A 6,330-nucleotide genomic window follows, 5' to 3' on the forward strand; every position below is an offset into this window, starting at 1 on the left:
TATTTTTTTAGTAGAGACGGGGTCTCGCTCTTACTCAGGCTAGTCTTGAACTCCTGACCTTGAGCGATCCACCCGCCTCGGCCTCCCAGAGTGCTAGGATTACAGGCGTGAGCCACTGCGCCCAGCCCCTTCTTCCTGCTTTTTTAACAGTATACCCTGGAGAGACGACTCCATGGGAATATAAGGTCTTCCTTCTTTCCTGCCCTTTCTTTCTTTTGCTACCACATGGAATCGCTTCCTGCCCACATCATTTCATATTTTTGCGAGTCCCTCTTTGGGATGGATTTCTAGAACTGGCATTCCCCAGTCAAAGGGTCCCACGTCTGTAGCTCTGCTAGATACCGCAGATGCCCTCAGCACGGTGGGGTGAGAACTGCCGGTTTCCCAGACTGGCATAACTTACGGCGTCTGCCAGTCTGCCAGACAAGCAGTTCTACCTTCAGGGGTCCCCGACATCCTCTGGGATGATGAGAAGCGTCCAGCACCCCGGTCAGGAGCTGGGACAGCATTAGCCTGGGGATCGCGGCCACTGGCTGTGGCCCCGGGTAAAGCCCTTCGCCGGTCCCTGGCACAGAGGACGTGCCTCTAACTGGGAGTTCCCCTTCTGGGCCATCCACGTTTTCAGTAATCCTGCCGGCTTCGTTGACCACGTCGGGAGCAAACCCGTCACACGGGCTATGCCATTTGATTTCACAATTACTCTGTAAGGTCATCGCCCCATTTCACAGATGAGGAAGTGGGCAGTTGGAGGCTTCAGGAAAGTGGTGTCTGGCCCACACTCGCACGGCTGAGTGAGCGGGAGGCGGCTCGGACTTGGGAGCAGGGCGACGCATGCGCGTGTGCAGGGACGCGGGTGAGTATGCGTGGACATACAAACCTGCTCAAAGGTGCGTTTCTACAAGGAGGACGGGAACATCGTCCCAGCAAGGCCGGTGCACGCACCAGGTGAATGCCCTCTGGGTAAACCCCGCAGAGGAGAACGCCGGCTCTAACAGGATTCACGTCTTTCAGGCTCTTGATCTATCCCCCACCCCACCCGCAGAAGTCTCTGCCCGAGGCAGGGGCGGTGGGAACGTGGGTTCTTCCAGCCGTGTCCGCGAGAGGCCCGCGCCCTCCTCCCGCAGGAAGTGAGGACGAGGCCCACTCCGTGCGACCACTGTGAAGGCACAGGTCACAATGGCTGTTCCACCCCGGCCAGACCCCTCAGGAGGCGCCTGGGGGAGGCCCTGGCTCCCCCAACACTTCCTGCAACCCGGCCTCACCATGAGGATTCCTCGAGATAAGCGCCCGGCCTCTCGGAGCTTGGAACCCGAGGCTGCCTGGACACCGTTGCTGGGACAAAAGACCTCCAGGGAACCAAGATGGAGCAATCCCCAGGGTGAGGGTTCCTTCCCTTCCTTCAGGTGCTGGGCTGGGAGAGGCCGGGGACAAGTTGACTTTGGGGCCCACGGAGAAGCAGGGGAGGCGACCACAGGTCCCCTTGCAGAGCTGGGGGCCGAGTCCAGTTTTACCCTCCTCCCCTCATGTCCTAATGGCCCCACCAACCCAGGGACTGCAGGACCCAGTAGGGGACATCAGGCACTGGGGCCTCCAACAGCATGTACCTTCTCTTAAAATGTCACAAGGAATTTGTCAAAGATAAGCAATGACTCCCCCACAACAGGTATGACACCTCCAACCCTGGGCGGCCAAAGACAACCTAGACTGAGTCGGGGGGCGGGGAGTGGGGGTCCTGGCCCTACCTGGCCGCGTAGACGTGGCCTTGGGAAAGTTACCAAATCCCCCTGAACTGTTTCTTTCTCATCTGGAAAATGGTACTCTGCCAGGTGTGGTGGTCCGTGCCTGTCATCCAGCCCCTTGGGAGGCTGAGGTGGGAGGATCACTGGAGCCCAGGAGTTGGAGGTTGCAGTGAGCTGTGACAACGTCACTGCAGTCCAGCCGGGGCGACTGGCCACATGCCCTGGTTGAGAGGATGAAAGAGAGGCCGACACAGGGGCTTGAGGTCAGGGTGATCTTCCAGCTGGGATCCTTTCCCGGCCTTCAGCATCTTCACCTGTAAAATGGGCGCAGGAAATAGTCCCAGGCAGGGCTGCGGGGGCACTGGCTGGGTGTGAAGCCTCTTCCTGTCCCAGAGTCCAGCCCGTGTGGCATGAAGTGGGAGGGGCCTCCTGCTGTTGGATTGGCCCCACCCTGCGAGGGGGCCGGGAGGGCAGGAGGATCTAGTGTCAAGACAAGGCCCAGGTCCCCGTGCAAAGCGTCCGCATGGCCCTCAAAGGAAACACGCAGGGACGCTGTCGCCCACACGTCATGAAGGTGAACTAGGCTCCCATCCTCCCCTCTCCTGGACCACACTGGGCATCTGGGATCCCAGAATTCCTCCCCCGAACAGTCCGAAGCCTGCTCCCAGGGGCTGCCTGGGGACTCTCTGGAGGCCCGAGGGCTGGCCAGGGGTGGCTGCGGGGAGGCGAGGGTGCAGAGCCAGGGTGTCCACACACTCGGGATGGAGCCAAAGTTGTGAAGAATTGGGGGACGGCACTTGGACCCAAAAAGTCTTCCAAAGGAGTAGATGGAACGCAGCCCCGTTTGGAGCCGTTCTGACCGGGGCGTGGCAGCAGCACGGGCTCTGGAGTCAGGCATGCTTAGGTTCCATGCTTGGTCTGCCGCTTATCTACTGGGTGACCTCAGGCAAGTTACTTAACCTCTCTGAGCCTAGTTTTCATGCCTGCAAAGCTGGAATGCCTCATGCCCACATCACTGCTGTTTTGGCAAGAGTAAGAGAGTGGTGAAGGGTGCAGTGTTGAGCACAGGGTGCAGCGGGTGACAAATGCTCAGTATTTTTCTAAAAAGACCACAGGACCCCAGGCTGTCTCGGTATCCTGGACTTCCTGGCGCTGCCTCCAGGAAAAGCTTGCATGCTAGGACACAGGGGTGCAACTGGAGTCAGAGGTGCCTGGGTTCAAATCCCAGCTCCTCTACCTGCTGGCTACACAGCCATTGGCAACTCAATTCATTCCTCCAGCCTCAGCTTCCCATTCTGTAAAATGGGTGCCTCCCTCGGGTTGGCCAAGTGCCAGCTCAGTGCCTATTGTGGGGGCCCTCAGATCTAAGGATGTTTTTCCTGCCTCTCTCCTAAAGATGTTCATCATCCTCAACACCCTCATCACCTTTATCCTCCACCTCCTCCTTCTCCTCCTCCTCCTCCTCCTCCTCCAGAAGGTCAAGGCCCTGTCCCGGTGTACCTCGGAGGCCCACAGGTTGTCCACACAGGTGAGCTCCTCCCGCCGCCTCTCCTGCTTTGCCTCCTGCTCAGGGCTGCCCGGAAGGCGTCTTTCTGACCACTGACCGTGCGCGGGCCTCACCCCGGCCTACGGCCGTGTGACTCCCACAGCTGGCCAGGGCGCTCCACGGCGCTCCCATCGCCAGCAGACACTGGGGCATCTCTCTCCAACGTGGAGGCCCCAGTGGCCAGGGCTGGTGTACAACAGGTGCTCAGGAAACATTTATGGAGTGAACGCTCTACCCAGACCGCAGGGAGGGGAACTCGGAGCCTCAGGGTAACACGGGAAGACCCCCTCGAGGGTGGGAAGTGCCCTGAGAGCCCCCTGGGATGCCCCCTTCCAGCCACGCACGCGCCTGCTCCTGGGTTTCCTCCACGTGGGGTGTCCACTTTGCACCCCACACACGTCAGGGCCGCCGCCTCCCAGATCCCAGCATCTTCTCACCCCAGGCCCCAGAGGAAGCCTTCACACCCCCTCCCCACCACTCCGGGCCGAGCATGCAGGACACGAATCCAGCCACCGCCAGGGATACAGAAGTGGCTGCAGTGTTAAAACAACCAAACACACTTTTTTTGTCCCACTGTACAAGCACAGAAGAGTTGCATTCGGGAAAAAACAACAGGAAGGTTTTGCCTGTTTGTCTTTCACACAATTGCCCCAGCAAGGGTGTCAGGGCCTTTGAAGGGCAGAGATTGGAAACGGTCTGGCTAACGTAAATGAGCGAACTGCCGGGGACGTGCACGGCACGGGGCCCTCGGGGCCCTCACTGGACTGAAACCCAGAGATGCTCGCATCCCCTGGCCCGTCAGTGCCTTGGCCTGGGGTCTTGACTGAGGGGGACCCTGAGGCTGGTGGGCAGGGGGTGGCGGGGCGCTGGCCTTGGGTGCTCAGGTGAGCGTTGAGAGACTGCAGGAGGTGAGAGGGCACAGGGGCCCTAGCCCAGGGGTCCCACCTGTCTTCCCCCACCCCTAGAAGTGTACGCCACAGTGCCTAGGGCAAGGACTTCCACACCGATGCAGACCATCTGTTCCTACTGCGGAAACACCATCGTCATGGTGACCTCACACGTTCCAGGAGTCCTCACCTGGCTGCTGTGTGCGAGCCTCTTTGTGTTCGGGTGGGTGGCCGCCCCTCGGCCTCTGCAGAGGCCCTGAGCATTGGTGTGGGGAGGTTGGGGGGGCCCACGGGGTGGGGTGGGGCTGGCTTGTGGTCGGGGTGAGGGGTCAGGGCAGGACCATGCACAGAGGGAGGTCCTGGTCACGGGCTGGGCCCCTTGCCTCCCTCAGAGAAGGCCTCTGGCCCGGTCCCCCCGGAACGGTGGGGGCTGCGTGGGGTGGCAGTACCTGCAAAGCAGCTGGCTCAGGGCAGGCACCCCGGGCTGGTGTGACCACGGGCAGCCAACAACAAGCGGGTTCAGGGTGCTCTCAACTCTGGTGGGCCGGGACAATCATCTGAGGAGCTTTAGAACACAGAGGGCCCCCCTGACCCGCCACGGCCGGAGGGTGGCCCCAGCTCATGCCGCTGTCGCCGCCCCGAGGCTGCAGGTGGGTCCTGGGCTGCTGCCTCATCCCCTTCTGCATCAAGAGCGTGATGGACGTGAAGCACTCGTGCCCCGTGTGCCAGCACGAGCTCTTCTACCACCGCCGCCTGTGAACCGCCCCAAAATAAACGTTGGTGGCACCACCTTGGCACCCTGTGTCCTTCCCTCCTGCCACAGTGGGAGGTGAGGGGAGCACCAGGACAGCGTGCAGGCGGCCCGTGTCCACTGCGGCCTCCATTCCCTCCGCGCTCCCGCCTTCCCGCGCTCTCGTCCCGCACTCCCGCCATCCCCGCCTCAGCCACCACTCGTCTGCCCCAGACTCACTCGCTCGCTGCGTATCTGCACTCTCTGCGGCACTGACCTGCACTCCCACGGCCCCAAGCCCTTCTGCTCTGCCCCAGGTCCTGCCTTTGGCCTCCTCCCCTCTGGCACCCACAGCTTTCAGCCTCGGCTCCCAGGCCTCAGAGCGCCTCCCTCCTCCCTCCTCCCGTGGGCTGGGTGGCTGGGAATGGCACTGCCATCGCCTCTTATCCCAGACCCTCCAGGGTGGCCCTTCCATCCTGTCCTCTTCCGAAATGGCTCCCTCTCCTCCTTCATCCCGGCCTTGTCCTTGAGGAGACAACGTCCCCCGGGTTTTCCCGCCACATGTCCTGCCAGCTCCTTCCCTCCCCCACCAGCAGCAGTGCTGGCCCAGAGCTCAGACTGCGAGGACACCTGCCCCCACTCTGCACCCGGGGCCTTCTGTGAACTGGCTCCCCCCCCCACTCCAGCCACACCCGCCAGGCACTCTAGCCCAGGTGACCCTCCCCCGCGGCTCTCTGGGGCCACTCACCCTCTGGTCTGTCACTTCCCCAGGCAGACGTGGGAGGTCTGGGCTCGCCCATACCCCAGGGCTTGGCTGCAGGCAGGGGCACATCTTCCCACACCCCTGTCCAGGCTCCCCACCAAGAGGTCTAATCCTAAAGACCCCCTCCCGGCTGCAGCCTTTCGGCACTGCACAGGCTGCTACAGAGGATGGTGGCCGTGGAAAGGCCCCATAAGTGCCTGAGGAATGGGACCCCTTCTGGGCAAAATGGGGTCAGCCTGGGGGCCAGGCCAAGAAGGGGCTGGGGCAACGGAAGATCTGGTGTCACAACCACGGGACTTCTTCATTTTTATTTGTTTATTTGAGACACAGTCTTGCTCTGTCACCTGGGCTGGAGTGCCGTGGCATCAGCCCAGCTCACAGCAACCTCAAACTCCTGGGCTCAAGCAATCCTCCTGCCTCAGCCTCCCGAGTAGCTGGGACTACAGGCACGTGCCACCACGCCCGGCTAATTTTTTCTATTTTTAGTAGAGACGGGGGCTTGCTCTTGCTCAGGCTGGTCTCAAACTCCTGACCCCAAGGATTCCTCCTGCCTCGGCCTCCCAGAGTGCTAGGATTACGGGTGTGAGCCACCGCGCCCAGCCAGGACTTCTTAATTTTTCAAGAGAGAAATAACATTGTTCTCCCCAACATCTTTTTTTTTTTTT

Source organism: Propithecus coquereli, unplaced genomic scaffold, assembly GCF_000956105.1.
Source record: "Propithecus coquereli isolate 6110/MARCELLA unplaced genomic scaffold, Pcoq_1.0 Scaffold27, whole genome shotgun sequence".
Classification (NCBI taxonomy): domain Eukaryota; kingdom Metazoa; phylum Chordata; class Mammalia; order Primates; family Indriidae; genus Propithecus; species Propithecus coquereli.